Source organism: Haemorhous mexicanus, chromosome W, assembly GCF_027477595.1.
Source record: "Haemorhous mexicanus isolate bHaeMex1 chromosome W, bHaeMex1.pri, whole genome shotgun sequence".
In the NCBI taxonomy this organism is placed as follows: domain Eukaryota; kingdom Metazoa; phylum Chordata; class Aves; order Passeriformes; family Fringillidae; genus Haemorhous; species Haemorhous mexicanus.
The window spans coordinates 7,135,226-7,153,492 of NC_082380.1; the positions used below are offsets into that span (position 1 = coordinate 7,135,226).

Below are 18,267 nucleotides of genomic sequence, written 5' to 3' on the forward strand. Positions count from 1 at the left end.
ATGGACAAAAAAGGAAATAAGACCTGACCATGTTTATTGGCCTAGATATGGTTCCTTCGAGGGCTGGATTTGCCAAGCCTTAAACACATTTGTAAATTCTAAAGAACCATTTAATCCGGAAGAGGGACAATATGCTGCGTGCTGAACAGGAAACATGGAACCCCTGGGAATAAAAGTTTTTAAAATAGCAGAAACCCCAAAAACAGAGCAAGAAGAAAAAAAGGAAGAAAAGGGCTGGAACTCCTTGGAAATGTTACCTTCCCCACTCCCGCTAGTTCCCCCAGCACATGATCTTCCAGCCGCCCAGCCCGCGCCAGGGTTCTCGCCTGCACTGGCTCCTGCTGCCTCGCTCGTGGCAGCCCCGTCTGCCCCAGCCGTGCCAGGGTTTCCTCCTGTGCCAGCCACCTTGTTTGCAGCTGCTCTGTCTGCGCTGACACCAGCCACGCTGGACACCGCTGCTCCGGCCGGCATGGATCTCGTGCACACCATCCATGCCCCAGTATGGTTTCCACCAGAAGGCTCCGTCCCTTTGGGGATTCCAGCTACAGTCTCCACCTCCATTCCCCCCCCCCCCCCCCCACTCTTGGAGGACTCAGCCTCGGTGCTGACTCCTGCCCCCAACCCCCTTTCTCTGGCAGCCCCATCAACCAGTGCCCAGGCTACTGCTCCCTAGGTAATGACCGCTCCTGCTGTTCAAGGGAACTCTCTCCTTAACAGAGGGCTACCATACCAAAATACATGAAGCTCAGTTAAAAAGCAGCTTAATAATCTCTCCCCTGACACTTCCCCAAAATAAGGGAAAAAGTTATAAAGAATAAAGAACAAAAGGATTGGGATCAAGAGGTTAGTTTATTTCCATTACAAGAAGTACCAATAGGTGGAGTCCAAGGGGAGGCAGGATTTGTAAACTTCCCCCTGACTTCTTCAGAAGTCAGGAATCAGAAATTTTAAAAAGGAAATTACAGATTATTGGAAGATCCCATAGGTACAGCTGAACAATTAGATAAATTCTTAGGTCCCAATGTTTTGCGGAAACAAACAAAACTCCACAACTTTTGTGAAAGTTGTAAAGCCGGTATGTTTATAACAGCGCTGGACGCATGTGGGGATCGTTCCCCTAAAATGACATGCATACCTCTGGGAACTCCAGATCTCCTTTTATCTCCCTATCAAATACATATACATATGCATACTCGCTGTAGCATTCTCCAATTCCAAATTAACAATAAAAAGGATAACCCTAAACTTACTCCAACTAATATTAACAAAACTACAATAGGATGACACAAGCTTATTAAAGATTCCATTTGCAGTTGGTGACCATCCAAAGATTACATCCCACTAGTGATGATCTGCATTTTGTTTTATTCTTTGCAGAATTCTGGTTATTTCTTTTGTATCATGTTGGACAGTAATTAGGGTTTTCTCTCTGCTTTCTTGGGTTTTCTTCAAGATCTCCAGTAGGTCTTTGGTGTTTAATTATTTGTTTTACTAATGTGAGGTCTATTCCAATAGGAGTAGGTGACAGTCTGTGATACATTGTGTAATTGGTTTTAATCAACTGGTGGGATGTCACCGGGGCCACGTACGAAAAATCACACTCGCTAATCTTAACAAAATTACAAATACAAAAATTAGAATGATTTCTGCTAGACAAAATAACATAGTTGTTATCAATTTTTACATTAGCACAAGCAGTTCTCAAGCACACACACCCTTTACCAGTATATACAAGCACAGTCTTTTGATCAGTGACTGGATGAATCTCTAAGTGGCAAATACAAAGTTCAGTGTCTAGACAAACATCTTGAGCATTAATAGTATTGCTTTCACAAATGAATCCTAGCTGTTCTCTAGTACTACAGGATTCTAAGTTTACTGTTTGCTACTTTTCATTCACCTTTCATGCTCACACTTAATGTTTGAAGGGTAAAGCACTGTTTTTTTATAATTTAATCCGAGTGCAATGATGGGGTGGATAACATAAACAGTGGCATTACGTATAGTAAGCACAAAGGCAGTGGCCACATTAGAAGCAGGATCATAGGGGAAATTTACCGTAGTCCACCAGGATTGAAACTTCCTTCCAAAATCAATCACATTATCTCAGACAACCTTCCAAATTTCAGCTGGAAAATCACCTTCACCCCTTTCCCGTATGATCAAAGCTGCTGTTGCCTGCTGTTGGGGAAGATGAAACAGGAAAGCCTTACAAATATGATTGCCTGGCAAAAGATTTTGAGAATATAGAAACTATAAGCGAGATTGAAATGAAAGCAAGCTTTGACATCCCTTAGTTACTGAACAACAGGAAAACAATGGTGTGGCCGGCTGAAGGTAATCCCCTTTTGATGAAACAATACCCTCTGCAAGCAGGCAGGTCCAAGGGTCAGAGCAGACCCTGCCAGCTTGGCAGAAGGGGTCCGAAGAGTAGTTTTTAGGGTTTAAAATGTAGCACAATATGGTAATGTAGTGATTCTTATAGGCTGTATGTAAATGCTATAGGATTTGTATGTTGTACTAGATTGGTTAGTGAGAATCAGAATATTCAACACAGAAGATGATGTATTGTAACGGGAACTTCACTCTCTTGCTTTTGCTCTTGTTCTCTTGCTCTTGCTTTTACTCTTGCGCCCTTACTCTTACTCTTGCTCTCACTTTTCTATGCTCTTAGCTCTTGCCTTTTACGTTATTACCCTCTCATTCTCTCTCTTCTCTCGGGCCTGCTCCGAGCTGCAGCTGGCAGCTCCCAGCAGGGCCCTGTACCCACACCCTTCGCAATAAACCGCAAGTTCCACGACTTGGCTTCAGAGATCTCTCGTCTCCGTCCGTCCCGACCGTGCTAACCCCCAGTCTCACCTACAGCCTGCATCCATAACTGTGCTTGAATACAACTGAAAGCTAAAGACACATTATCTTGAACTGTACCAAGCACTTCTACGATTAACTTGTGGTCTTGGTCCTCAGCCTTTTCCTACTTTGGCAGTACTTTTGAAATCTGCCACTGGCTAGTTCCTAATGCTAATAGAGATGACTGTAAAGGCTGTTTCAATTTTGCTAGGCCACTTGTTGTAGTGGCCAGCTTATTCATCAGTATTTCTGAATCAATTCCATTTAAAACTCTCAGTCCTGTCCCTAATATCCCAGTTAGATCTTTTCTTATTCTGCTCTTGAGGTATACCTGTCTTTGTAACCACATTGTCCAGCCCTCAAAGGATGTTCTTAGGAAAGAGGAGCAGGCTGGTTGGATTTTTGAGATGTTAATTTGCATTAGCCATTCAACACATTTGTGAGACTACTTTGGATTGAACAACAGTTGTTGTTCACCCATATTCCTCACTACGTATGGGCTTATTTAATACACTTTAGGTTCAAGTTTGGGTTGGGTCTGAACTGCTTGAGTACTGGTGTGAGATGTATAAGGTCCTGCCATTGTAAAAAGTGTAATATCTATTTTAAATTTAAATGAGAGCCCAATAGCATAATGATCCCAAAGACAAGTCACTTCTACAGACTGTATTAAGGTGAAATTACAGCAACAGTCTGATTCGCTTGGGCTATCACAAACTTCCTGGTGCCTGTATACAAGAGAGGTTGAGACACTAATTGCATCTGGTCTCTCATGAGCCATCCCATTGACCACCTAGCACTCTACCTTGATTTCTTCTCCTCTGATCCCTCAAAGTGTACACAGTTCCTGTTCCTACAACTCCAGCTCCTCATATACCTGATTCCTGTGGATTACTACAGTGGATAGGTTTAAATTTTTTACCTCAGAAGGTTCTCCCATGGATCCAGTATACCGATTAAAAGCCTGGGACCAAGGCCATTCAGTATCACTTTGAATAGAGGTACTCTCTAATTCTAAGATGCCAGTTATAATTATATACAAAACAATTCTGTAAATGAAATTACAAACTACCCCCGGCCGCAATATACTCATTTTGCCTGAGTAAGTTTTAGTCTCAGTTCATTGTCTCCTGATGTCACTCTCCAAAGGGGCTTCTGGGGCCTTCTTCACTCAAGAGTGCTGAATCCAGGCATTCTGCTCCTTGATTGTAGCCTCTCTCCAGCGACCACGGGGCTGTGCGGGTGCCCACGGCCCGGCCAAAGATGGCCACACAAAGTGCCACTCCCAGATCCCCTCCGGAACCCTGGTAGTGGTTACCATCTGCGGCGTGGGTGGCGCAGGCGGGATCTTCGGCTACGAGGTACCAAAGCAAAGGAAGGAGGAGGGACGCCTGTATAAGTACCAAGGATCTTTTAATGTTCTTCCCTGGTGGGTTCAGGGACAGGCGACAAAGACAGGGTCCCTGGGGGACGCTGATAAAGGGAGTGGGTGTGATAGGAGGAGACACAAAGCTTACCAATAGCAAGGACCCAGGGAGGAGCGTGGGTTACAGCTAAGCCACTGAGGATCACACAGGGGAGGGGAAAAACCACAGGGGCAAATCATACATCAAATTAAGGAATGACTGACACAGAGAATTCTCGAGATAAGCGGGGTGGTTACCATGACAGGCAGGGGAGGGGGGGCAGCTCCAATAGGGAGAAACCATTGTGAGGGAAGTACGGGGGGGGGGGGGGAGGGGGAACCGAGGACCGAACCATTATTGAGTTACAAAAGGAATAACTGATTCTAAAAACACACAATGCCACACTTGATCTTGATTGCAGCAAAGGTGGTGAGAAGCACCTGGAACGGTCCCTCCCACTGTGGTTCCAAAGTCTTTGTCTGCAAGAGGCTTAACATATACATCATCTCCAGGCTGTATGTTATGTACTGGTCCATCTAGCTCCCTGCTCCAAGTTCCAGTCACATGTTTTCCATTTTCTCTGAGCTGTCTACTTAAAGCTGCCATATAGATATTGTGGCTGAAACTCCGAAAGCAGTACTGTTTACTCTGGTCACCTCTCAAGCCTTGAAAGTTCTCGTGGGGAATGCTTCTGGCCACCCTGAAAATGTATTTGTCAATACTCATAAATACTGACACCCCCCTTTCCATGGGAGTTCTGAAAAGTCAATTTGCCACTGCTCTCCAGATCCATGACCCTTCCCAATCTGACCTAGTTTTGGTCTGGGGGTATTCATGGGGTTAGTCTGGAGGCAAGGATCACACTGTCAGTTTACCTGAGTAATAGTGGCATATAAATTGCTGGCAACGATTCTTTCAATCAGATATGTGTTCTAGAAAGCCTGTGGAAACTACTCCTTAAAAGTCAACACTTCATTTCAATGCGTTCTGTAACACTGGCAGCCTTGGTCATTCTGGGAAAGGAGCCACACTTTATAAAAGCTTTTAAGTAGTTAGGCCCCAGTGTGTTTTCTGGTGCTTCTCCTTCACTAGTGACCACAAAAATGGAAAGGGATTACCAGCTCCCTTTCAATGGTAGCTGTCACGAGCCGTCCTTGCAAATGGGTTTTGTGATGGTTCATGGATTGATCTCAGGGTGCAAAAAACCGACACGGTACAAGGGGTTTGCAGTGATAATCAACACAATGCACTTTATTGAAATAACCACAGCAGAAATGCATTGGGGAGGAATTGGGGAAAAAAGGAAAAAATAAGGAAAAAGAGGGAGGAAAAAGAAAAGGGTATATAGCTACCAAATGTGGGAATGGCGAAGGTCCTTCGGTGTCCAGCCGATGAGGTTCACCAGGTCACGTCCGGGGAGATCTCAGAGATGCAGTCCATCTGGACCCCAATTATACACTTTTTCAATGGGGGGAAGGGGGATTATTTAGAAACTGAATCTATTGTATCTTCTGGTAAAAAGAATGGTATTTGGAAAAAGGGTACACACAGTCCATATCTCAGTGGGCGAGGGCCACTGTTTTCGTGGTCCAATGCCCGCACCTGCAACATCCATCTTGCTTTGGTCAGCTTGCCTCCCCTGCGCACCTCCCCCGGGCTGGGGGCTTCAGTCCCAGTCCTTGGGGAGTGTGAGGGAGGCCTTTTCACATGGGGATTTCATGTCTCGGCTTTTTCTCTGGTGAGGTGGCTTCCTACATCTCGGTTTGTCTGTCACGGTGGTTGTAAATGAACAAGAGGGGTCTTCTTTGAGGGACCACCCTCCAAAATTCAGGAGAAGTCCAGCCAGGCCAAGAATTGGGGGAAGAAAATCCCAGAGCTATTGTTGCAAAAAGGTCAGAATGTTTTTTGTCTTCTCCTGGAGTGCAGTGTAGCATGCAGCAGCAAAACACACACACCTGTGGTAACAGTAGCTTAGCAATGCTTGCAGGTCTTCGAGCCCTTGGCTGGCATGGAAATTTCCACTGCAGGGCCAGAAATCTTGGGACAGGGGGTCTTCTCAGTGGTCTCTCAATGGCAGTCGTGAGGCAGATTGAGGGATATTTCGGACAGACTCTCACAGTAGCCCACCCCTTGTGGTTGTATGTCCCTTTTGATTAGTATTATTATATTCTGGCTTACCATCAAGGGAAATCTGTCCATAATTACCTCACCTTTTGCTGCTTTCTTTGCCTCTCCATCCACCAGCTCATTTCCTTCCTCCAATTCTGAGCTTACTCTCTGGTGTGCCTTAATATGCCTTTTCAGGCAGCTGAACTGCTTCCAGCAGCTGGATTATCTCTTCTTTCTTTGTGAGGTCAGCAGTTCCCTCTCCCTCCAGATGGCTCTATGTGCATGCACGACTCCGAATGCATACCTCAGGTCTGTATAGATGTTTATTCTCTTTCTTTTTGCCATTTCCAAGGAACGGGTCAGTGCAATTATCTCGGCCTTCTGTGCAGAGGTGCCTGTTGGTAAGGGTCCAGATTCTATTACCTCTCTGAATGTAGTCACTGTAACCAGCATGTCGCTTTCCACTGGCAACGTAGCTACTCCCGTCAGTAAACCAGGTCTCTACATTGCCCAAAGGAGTGTCCTTTAAGTCTGGGCGGCTGGAGTAGGTAGCTTCAATGGTCTCCAGGCAATCGAGATGTACTGCTTCTCCTTGATTTCCACTGAGAAAGGAAGCTGGGTTGGCAATATTAGTTGCTACTATCTCTACATCATCTTGTTCTACCATGATGGCCTGTTACTTCAGGAACCTCTGTGGTGAAAGCCAGTGGCCGCCCTTTACTGCCAGTACTGCGGACACTGTGTGAGACACCAGCACAGTCATTTTCTGTCCCAGGGTAAACTTGCGTGCTTCTTGAATATTCAGCACGACTGCTGCTATAGCTCTGAGGCAACCTGGCCATCCTTTGGCTGTTGCATCTAGTTGCTTGGAGAAGTAAGCAAGTGCCCTCCAGTATGGACCCAAGTCCTGAGCCAGTATTCTCAGGGCAATTCCCTGTCTTTCATGGGAAAATAGAAAGAATGGTTTACTTACATCTGGAAGTCCCAAAGCTGGAGCTGACATGAGGGCACTCTTTAGCAGGTGAAAGGCCCATGTGGCTTCTTTTTTCTACTGGAGATCTCTATTTCCATTGGCAATAAGAACATAGAGGGGTCTGACGAGCAGTCCATAATTATAAACCCACAGCCGGCACCACCCTGCAATGCCTAAGAAGGTTCGGAGTTCCTTTGTCATTTGGGGTTTTGGGGTTTGGCATACGGCTTCTTTGCGAGCCTGCCCTCATGTCTGTTGCCCAGCACTGACCTTGTACCCCAGGTAGATTACTTTCTGTTTCACTACCTGTGCCTTTTTCTTTGACACTCTGTATCCTTGGAGTCCTAGGAAATTTGAAAGGCTTACCGTCCAGGCCACACACGAGTCCCTTGTCTGAGTGGTTACTAGAAGATCATCTACGTACTGCAATAGCCTTCTTTCTTCCTGTGGAGCTTCCCAGGACTCTGGATCTTTGCAAGTTGTTCTCCATATAGAGTGGGGGAATTTTTGAAGTCTTGAGGCACATGGACCATGTGAGCTGTGTTTTGCGCCTGCTTTTAAGGGTTTCCCATTCGAATGCAAAAATTTTCCGACTGGCATTGTGGATAGGGAGGCAAAAGAAGGCATCTTTCAGGTCTAAAACAGTAAACCAGGTTTGTTAGGTGTTAAACAAGTTAGTAAAGCATATGGATTTGCTACCACAGGATATAAATTCTTTGTTATCTTATTGACAGCCCTCAATCTTGTACTATCAGTTACTGGGCTGATTTCTTTCCTATCTTCAGGGGGTACTGCAAAATTCTCAGTGGTTGTGTTCCTTCCTTAAGCTTGATTACTATGGGGGGGTATTCTTCACCCTCCCTGGTACACCAGAGGCCCATACCCCCAAAAGTACTTGTCCTAATATCTCTTTACTAATTTCCTTCTTAATTCCAATGGCTGTTAATGTTAAGCCTAACACCTTTATATACCTTTGATTATTTACCTCCAGAGTAACGTCCCCATTTGTGAATGTTTAGCGAATTGGGCATATACAAAATCTTGTAAATAGCCCATTGTTACTTTACAGGTTTGCAAAAGTATGCCTTCTCAGACTGGCCAGTTGTTCCCCACACTACAACATAATCATTCTCCACAGGTACTAAAGCTTTATTTAAAACTGAATATATGGCCCCTGTATCAACCAAAATTCCACCCTTTTCCTTTCTTCTGGTCTCACTGCCTCTCGCAGAGGGGTCTGTTACCTCCTAGTTCCGGATGAAATTGGACTGCCAGGAGGGGGATGGTTGCAAGTGGGTATACCTTTGGAGCCTGAGTTCTCTTCCCTTTTGGGGAGGTCCTCCTCATCCTCCCTTACCTTAGGAGGAGCCTTTAACAAATCATATGTACTTGTTCTGCGAGTTGTAATCGTTTTGCATTTCAGCATGATAAACTTTGTCTGATTTCATACATTGCTGTCTTACGCTGCATGCTGAACAACACGTTTGATTTGCCTTTGCTTTGCTTTGTTTTCTTTTTCAAGAGCTAACACCAGTGGGTCAGAGGGAGCTCTGAACCCACCGTTACTCTGCCATTCTGGGTGATTCTTTAAGGTGAAAAACATATCAGCATACGAGACTTCATCTTATTTGCTTTCCCGTCTTAAAACAGCATTAACTGCAATAAGGTATTACAAATCTTTTTATTTTCTGAGCTGCCCCTACTGGTGGCTTTCTCCCAGTGAGCCCCTCCCAAAGGGGCTAGTTCAGGAACCTCTTTGCTCTGGTTAGTTCTCATTATCTCCTTCTCCTTATACTATCTTGTTTCCACCCAAGCCTCACAGTGTCTTTTCTCAGTTTTTCTCACACACAGATCTCCAGGTGGCAGGTATCAGATGCGATCCTCCGCACATAAGCTTTAAGATCGCAGGTTCTGAATTGGCTTGATCAGGAACCTTCAATTTACACTTGGGGCACAGAACAGCAATACCTGCACCCCTCACAAACTCTGCATTGCACACAAGGTGCCAGCCTCTCAATGCACCAAAAGCTCCTGGGAATTGCCTGCAGGCTATTCCGTTTATCACTTTGGCATTTATCACTTAACCTCTATGGCGGGCTGTTCTCAGTCCAAACTTACTAGATTACCAGCTGAAGTCCAATAAAGCCCCTTTATATAAACTCATTCATCTCCTCTGTCTAAACTCTGTTTTACATAATCTCAGTCTTTTCCAGTTCACTTCCCCCACAATCTAATTAGAGCACTGTTTCCACTGACACTCACTTTACTGCCTTGCAAAAGGCTGTGGCTGTTACAGCAAAAACTCCTATGTCCACAAACACAGACACCCCCCCCTCCCCCCCCCCCCCCCCCCCCCGCATCAATTGCTGGGGGGGGAATTCCTGGAATTCCTTTAATTCATTTTACCACAGTTAAACATAAATCACCATACTGTAGGTTTTCTGCGTAAAATGCTACACTTGTTGCAAACAAAATCCTAAAATCTCCACAAACACTACCATACAATCCCGAGAATCAAATTACCACAATGCGGGGGAAGAACCACACAAACTCACCAGGAAAGGGGGTATCTCTCAAAGCGCCCTCTTTTCTCAACACAACACAACATACAATACTTCAGCATCTACCCACATCAGCTTCCTCTGGTCTTCACACACTCTGGACACAATCAAAATAACAGCACACAGTAAAATTCCAGGGATCAAGTCCAAACTACTGGGGCAGAGGAACCCCCTGAGTTCGTTTAGCCACAGTTAAAATGTGCCCAGTCTACACAAATCACCACCTTTAAACACAATAAATGTCCTCACTCACATTTCTCCACTTGGTTCCACTTCTCCTCGGGGCACTCCCTGCCCCCACAGCCTCCCCAGCTGGGGCCCCAGGCCTCACCCGGCCTCTTCAGACGCAGGTGGAACTTCCCCCCCACACGCTGTGGGGTCCACTCACTCATTCGCTCTCTTTTATACACCACGCATTCACACGATTACAAACCCTTGTCTGGACACAAGCACACAAAGTTCGGGTTCCCTCGACGCACCCCCCAGAGTCACTAGGGGCCGCTCTATCGAGCAATGAACCCATTCCCCAAGTCACTCTATCAACAGGGGACCTCTGCTGCCGACCGTGCTCTTGGTCGATGGCTACCTGCAAGCACAGGGACGAGGCTGTGCGCTCAGACATCTCTGAGTGACTTATCAGCCCTATCTCTCTCTTCCCCGGGGCCCTCCTTTGATATACATACTATCTGCATACCAGCAGGTTGTCTGTCTCCACAGGAGGCAAGCCGGAGAAAATCCCAGGGCACGCCTTGGAGGTCTGTCTGTGTCGCGCCCCCCCCCCCCCCCTCCCCCCGTCCCCCGTCACCCCTGCTTATTGATTCATATGCATAGAATTTCACAATAGGATCATACATATTAATTTTACTGATTTCGCATTACACTTGCAGGTAGTTTTTTATCAGAAAGTACAGAAAGAACTCCTGGGTCATCCTGCCCTGTCTCCCTGTGAGAGATGGTCTGGAGTTCCCCTCATTTGCCTCATGACCGTCTCAAGGACAGACATTGGGACACTGAGGACTCTGATTGGAATTCTGGCCTGCCGGTGGTGGACGAACGCCAAAAATCCTGAGGCCCCTGAGCAGAGTTCTGGCGTGCCAAGCGATTGTTCACAGCTGTGTCTACAATGACTGCTTCTAGCAGGGCCTGCCAAGGGGGCGACGCACCCTATATGCTGGCACCTGCTTTGCAACAATAGCTTGAGAATTTCCCCACCTCTTGGCCTGGTTGGACTTTTCTGGGGTAACCTTTGGTGGTCCCTCCACGGAAGACCCCTCATCTGCTTTTCAACCGCCATGACGGACAGACTGAGATGGAAGAAGCCTCTCTCTCTCAAGGACTGAGACATGAGACCCCTATATGGAAAAGCTCTCCCCTCCCAAGGACTGAGACTGAAACCCCTAACATGGGAGGGGGGGGGGGAAGTGTGTGGGGGAGCCAACCTGACCAAAGTGAGATATTTGCCTGCAGGTGTGGCCATTGGACCAAGAAGACAATGGTTCTCGCCTACTGCTGAGAACATGAGCTTTCTGTACCCTCTTTCCCCCTCAGCAATTTCAATAGACTTATTCTTTATTGTATCTGTTCCCCCTCAACAGTTTCAAGACCTGTTCCCCCCTTAGCAATGGACTATAACAGAACCTTGAGTTAACAAGGACTTTTTGATATCTCCCCGACGTGACAGGTGGATTCCTTCGGCTGGACTACAAAGGACTTTGTCTCTATGTTTGGTAGCTATATTCCGCTCTCTCTCTCTTCCCCCCCCTTTTCTATTATTTTCTTTTCCCTAATTCCTTTAACACATTTGCTATGGTCATTTAATAAAGGTGCATTTGTTTTGATTGATACTGCAAACCCCTTTCCGTGTTGGTTTTTTGCACTCTGAGATCAGTAAAACAAACCATCACGACTCCCTGCTCATAGAGCGGATTGTGACCCTCCCGCAGCCTCAGCGCAGCCTCAGCTTTGGTTTTCATCTGTTTCAAAGTTTAAGGGGCCCCTCTTATCTCCTTCACATTCTTTTCCCTCGGCTGAGGCAGTTCTGCGAGCACTGGTTTTTTGCAAGAACAGGCAGTCTTGAGCTCAGACTGAACAACATATCCCATCTATGCAAGCAAGATAGAGACTTAATAATTCAAAATGGCACAATTCACCTAAATCTGAAGTGGATTTCCACCATGGAAAATTTCCATTTTGTTTCAAAGAAACAAGGAACGTGCATGCTGTTAGAGGCCCAAAGGCCACCTCTGAGCTGATACCCAGACCCTGGGGAAATGACTTCTTTTTCCCATGAAAAATGGCCTCTGTTTGCGGTCACTTGCACTGCCCGACACTGGGGTGCCAACCTAAAAATTTGCAAACTCTGCTGGATTTCTCCAAAACTAAACCTGCTGGCAACTAGGCCCAAGCATTCCCTTACATCCCCAAATTCCACCTCTGAGCTGATACCCAGAGCCTGGGGAAATGAGTTCTTTTTCCCATGGAACATGGCCTCCATTTGCGGCCACTCACACTGGCTGACACTGGAGTGCCAACTGTGGAAACCCAGGGCACCAAGAATATTTCTCTTCTCTCGGGTGTCTTGACCCCCAGGAGAGCAATAACTTTGACCCTCATTCATGGAGAAAGTTTCCTAGACTTCAGGATAGACTAGAATCCACTAAAGTGTGCAATAGATTATAGAGAGTAGTGTAGGTGTATAACTTGGTGAGAAATTTAGGTTTTGGGATTTTTAGTATGTTGTGGATGGAAGCAAGATGGAGGGCACAGAGTGTCGTCCTGGGTTTCTTCTTCATGCTTCTTCTTTCTTCTTCTTCATGGGTTTGGGTGGCATTTTGTAATTGGGCAGAAAAATCTGCATTGCGGACTTTTAGGGATCAGTTATTGGGTTAAAAGAGGAAATAATCTAGGTGTCAGTTCTTAATTGGATATTTCAGTCTTAAAATACCTTGTAACAAGAGATTGTTAGCCATTTGTGCGGTGCTTTTCCAGCATGCTGAGCCTGGTGTGGACAGTGTGCAAAACTTAATATTAAACAAGAACCTGAGGACCAAAAAACTCCAGTGTGTCTCTCTTTCCTGACACAAAACTGCTCCAGGAGGGTCTCCCCCGACAGGGCCCCCCCCGGGAGGGCCCAGCCTGAGGCCCAGAGATTGAGAAATCGAAAACTGGTGCCCTGTGTCAGCATCATTCATCTCAGAAGAACTCATCCCACGAGTTCCTGGAATGGAGCCAGATCCAGCCAAATTCCTCCGGAGGTGAAAGAACTCACCTATCAGACATCTGAATTCCTTGTGGCCAGAGGATTTGGACCCCATGCTCTGCATAGACGTAAATCAGGACTGATAGCTGAACTCCAAATTCGGTGAGCTCTCAAAGGGGACCAGAATGGGAGGGAATCTCTCCACTAAAGACAGAAACGCTTTCCAGAAAATAAAACACTTAGTAAACCAGCACCCAGCAAAAGTACAAAAAAAGGATTTAGAAACTTACCCAGCTTTAAAAGAAAAAGACCTATTTCAACCCTGGTTTTGGGCAGATGTTAGCATGAAGTTATATGAGTGTGTCACCTCGCAGGATCCAAATGCAGGGGCGTTGTTGGCTGCTTCTAGAGCTCTTTACCAAGTGACATATGATGCGAAATACCCAGAATCTCTTGTACGTACACTTTTGCAGGCGCTCAGGGGAGGTGACGGCTTTTCCTCAGTGGCAGAAGGGCAGGAACCCACTGCCCCCCCGTGCGAACCCCATGACATCTTCTGAAACTCTTGATCTCCCGCAACACCCCCCCCGCCCCCCAGGTCCTGGAGGAAGACACTCCCTCTGAGGAAGAAGGGGACTTTTCCGGGGAGGAGGGAGGAGATTCAGGGGAGGAGGAGGAGGATCGGGAGACCGCGGCTCAAGCGTACCCCGAGAGAGAATGAACCCCCAAGTTTAAACTACTCCTCGGTAAAGAGGAGGAAGACGATAAGTCTTTTTTTGAATTTCTTACATCTGTGCAAATTCCTGAGGTGGGAGAGGGGGGATTCGAGGAGCCGCCCTGTTCCCCGCAGGTTTCCACATCCCCGCCCCTTTCCCCGCCCAGGGAGGCGCCACAGGCGCCTGAGGCTTTGCTGGCAACGTCTCCAGTTCTCGGCGGGCCAACCACAGCCTCTGGCACCGCCCAGCTTCCGAAAAGGACGTCAAAAGAGCCTGCCCCGTCCCGCTGCTCGGTTAGAACGGTTCCGGGTACGGATGACGTCATTCAGATCACTCCCTCTCCAGCCCCTGAGTCCCGGACTGCGGCACGGAGGGCGGAACCCATGGCAAGTGGGTCTGACGTCACCACACGCCCCTCCCACCGGTCCGCGCAGGCCCAGTCCCAGCCAGGGGCCGCGCATGCCCCCTGCGCATCCCCGGTCCATGCCACAGTCGTCCCCCCCCCCCGCCCCAACCGGAGCCACGGCAGCTGCCCCTCTTCGTTCTGCTGCCGCAGTGGCTGTGCCCCACCGGCGACCAATGCCGTCAAGCATCGCCGACCTGGGGCAAACCCCATCTCCCAAGAAGGCTCACACCGCTCCGCCACATCTCTGCCAAACGGAGCCTTTAAAAGCATTCCAAGCCGCGGCAGCCTCTGCGAAGAGCAACACTCGGTAGATCCATCGCGCAACAGTGCTACCTTGTGGAACTGCAACAACGTTACAACAAGCATTACAAAACCTTCAAAAGAAATGCAAAATTATTGTAATGCAGGACATGCCTAGTCAGCAGCAATCAATCAAAGCCCTCAAAGCTTCCCTTTCAGAAGAAGACCAAGGCACAATAGTATTCTTCCCAGGCAAAATGAGAATGACTGGCCAGGACACACACACTGAATACTAGACCAGTATAGCAGGCGCAGGGCCGGCTACCCGGCTACGGCTCCGTGGAGGGATGTTTAGAGATAGGTATTTGCTGAGTCATAGGAATTGAACCAGGAGTCCTCACTCTGGTCCTCCAGGCCTGCTTATCTCTCTGTGACCCCATAGGCTAGTTTCCCTAACCCTTACAATTGGTCAGTTTCCAAGCCCCCCTAACCCTATAAAAGAGGCTGTCTTGGCCCATTCCTTTAGAAGAGCAGCTTCAAGCCCCTTCGCGAGACCCTCAGAATAAACCATCGTGGAACCCTTGGCCGCCTTCTCCTCTCTCATTTTTCGTCTGCCTTCCAGTAGCCACGGCCAGCCACAGCCCCTACGAGCAAGCTAAGAGCTGAAATCATAAAAGAGCTGATTTTCACTAGGAGCTGACAATCACTAAGCTTGCTAGGGGCCACGGCTGTGCCGCAATCCGGCCTAGGGCACCCCAGCCTCCAGAGGGCTGAGGTATCCGGCCTTAAGACTGCTTACCTGGGGCGCTTACCCTACGAGGGACCAGCTATCCGGCTAAGAAGCTAGCCCCGGTGGATTCATTTTATTTTACAGACCAGCACTCAAGACATGGATGCTCCACAGCAACAACAATTCCCTGCAACCAAGGGTGCCAGCAATGAAGATGTCATCTCCATCACAGCAGGACAAGGCATTCCTATGTCATCTAAAGAACCATCTGGCTTTTGGACATCATCAGGCACTTCAGCCTTTTACGTGCCTGCTCCAAGGACTTGGCTTTCAGGGCAACAATCCAGTTCCTCAACCCAGCCATGATTTATTTTCATTTTCTCAAGATTTTGGTAATCAACTTTTTCTCCAACTTCAGGAGTGTGCTCATTGCTTTCAATCACAAAAACACCATGCCCGCTCTATTCCATCATTACCAACACAGACAGCAAAATCAACCATCTCTTCCTCAATTCCCCAACAGCCACAGCCTGCAACCTCTTTTACCTCCCCTCAAAGAGAAGGGGGAGGGGTGCCTGGGATGCATGCACCCTTTGGGCCAGAAGAAGGTGCATCCAAGCGAATTACAAGCCCACCGAATACAGGTGTGGCTTTGGTTACCATTCCCAGAAATATTCTAAGAGACGCTTTGTCAATGAATTGGGCAAATGTCAGAAAGACAGCACTGCAAGACAGAGATTATTAAATACTAGATACAGACAGCATTGCAATGCCAGTGAGGTACGGAAGAAGAAATGAAAACCCTAGATGGGAACCTTTGGACCATCAGGTCTTGAAAGACTTATTAGAGGCTGCAAGAAAAGAAGGACTTGCATTACCATATTTCAAGCAGCTCTTGAGAGGCATCTTCAAAAATTACGATTTGGTTCCTTTCGATTGTAGGTACATTGCCTCAACAATTTTTACAGATTCACAACTCCTGCTATGGGATGTGAAGATGGCCAAGGGCTCTCACTCAACTGAGAAACAGATATGCAGGAGGGTCACATACAGGTCTCACATTGGCTCAACTAGCAGGAGATGAACCACACAATAAGCCGGAAGACCAGTCAGCAGATTTGCCTTGAGAAGTGATCGCAGACATCAAAGAGGCAGCCCAAAGGGCAATTTTGCAAATTCAACCAATTGGAACTCCAGAAGGTATTTGCACAGAAGTAAAGCAAGGTCTCTCCGAGTCTTTCACTGCATTCATCGATTGTCTCACACAAGCAGTGGACTGGCAAGTGAATGATGAAGTGGCAAAGCCACACTTACTTCAAAGTCTTGCTTTTGCAAACGCTAATGCAGACTGTGAACGTATCATCAGTGCCATGCCTGGAACACAACCAACCGTGACTGAGATGATAGAAGCATGTAGCAAGGTAGGCACACCTCAGCACATTGCAACAATTCAAGCAGGCATTTGGACGGAACAAGTCGGAAAAATTCTTCAAGAGCAGTGTGAAGAATTCTTGAAAATGCTCGAAGCGCTTCGTCCAACTCTTCAACAGGCAAGTTCCACACAATTGATGCCAAGAAGATTTGCTGGAGGACCATGCTTCAGATGTGAAAGATATGGACACATGAAAAGGAACTGTCCAGAATCAGCAAAAAGCGCAAAAGCGCCAAGCCTTCGTCCCAGATATAGAAGAGGAAAACACCATGCAAATCAATGTTACTCCAAAACAGATGTAGATGGAAAACCCCTACCCATTCCAGGAAACTCGAAGAAGAGTATGGGATGCCAATACGCCACGACACAAATTATGGTGATGCCTCAGACACAGGCCCACAGGGGTTCCCGGTGGGAACACAACCTTTGGGGAACATCAGTCAGATTCCATCAGCAGGGCCATCTGCCACTTCCCCAGTGACCCAGAATTATTATGCCCAGGTGCACAATGTGAATTGGCCATGTCCAAATCAGTATGCTTTTTTAATGACGATCATGCAGTGATCCCCACGGGGGTCACTGGAACATCGTGGAAGTGGCACAACTTTTTATTATAGGCAAAGACAGATGCAGCATTTTAGGGCTCATTGTTTATCCATCGATTGTTTTGGCAAATCAAAATTAAGAACTATCAGTTTTGGCACAAGCTTTACGTCCTCCATTGATTCTCCCAGAAAATACTCCAATAGCCAAGGCCATTGCCTTGCCACTTCATGCAACAGAGCAGATCATGCCAGTGATGGGTCAGCAGGTTCTATCTGTCATTGAAGGCGTGGACATCCATGCCACCTGGGTGAAACAAATAGGTCGCATCGACCCGTGATTGCCTGCAACTTGTCGCGTGGCAACAAAATTATTTCAATCACAGGCATGCTGGACACAGGTGCGGATGTTACAGTCATCTCCTACCTCTTTTGGCCCAGAGAGTGGAACTCGAGAACACCCTTGGGTGCCCTCTCAGGCATCGGAGGAAACACACTGTGCCTGCAAAGTGAGAATCCCATCATTGTTTCAGGGCCAGGAGGGAAGACAGCCGTTATTTGTCCCTTCATTGTGCAAAAGCCCATCATGGTGTGGGGGAGAGACATTTTATCCCAATGGGGGATGAAAATGGAGATGGATTTTAGTTGGGGTCACTCTGGCACTCACCACCTTGAAGTTGACTTGGAAGACTGATGATCCCATTTGAGTGGATCAGTGGCCCCTTGAACCAAAAAAATTGCGTGCCCTCAAGAAACTGGTTGAAGAGCAATTGCATTAAGGTCACATCAAGCCAACAGCTAGTCCCTGGAACTCTTCAGTGTTTGTGATCCACAAGAAACCTTCAGATTCATGGAGATTGCCCCATGACATCAGGAAAATCAGTGAGGTCATTGAAGAGATGGGACCACTTCAACTTGGACTTTCATCTCTCTCGATGATTCTGGGACAGTGGCCACTTGTGATCATCGATCTCAAGGATTGTTTCTTCAACATCCCACTTCATCCAAAAGATGCTCCTCAATTTACATTTTCTGTCCCAAGCATCAACAGGCAGGATCCCTTGCAGAGATATCATTGGGTTGTTCTTCTGCAAGACCTCAAG

The 18,267-nt window shown here is 47.2% G+C and overlaps 1 long non-coding RNA gene across 1 annotated transcript; it reads right to left on the minus strand.

Annotated features, from left to right (window-relative positions):
- Positions 1-830: 830 nt before the first annotated feature.
- On the minus strand, positions 831-13,879 carry LOC132341403 (uncharacterized). Its single transcript, XR_009490182.1, has 2 exons — positions 13,168-13,879; positions 831-7,974 (listed from the first exon to the last, which is right to left on the minus strand). It is a non-coding gene; the product is annotated as an uncharacterized LOC132341403 (long non-coding RNA).
- Positions 13,880-18,267: the final 4,388 nt, after the last annotated feature.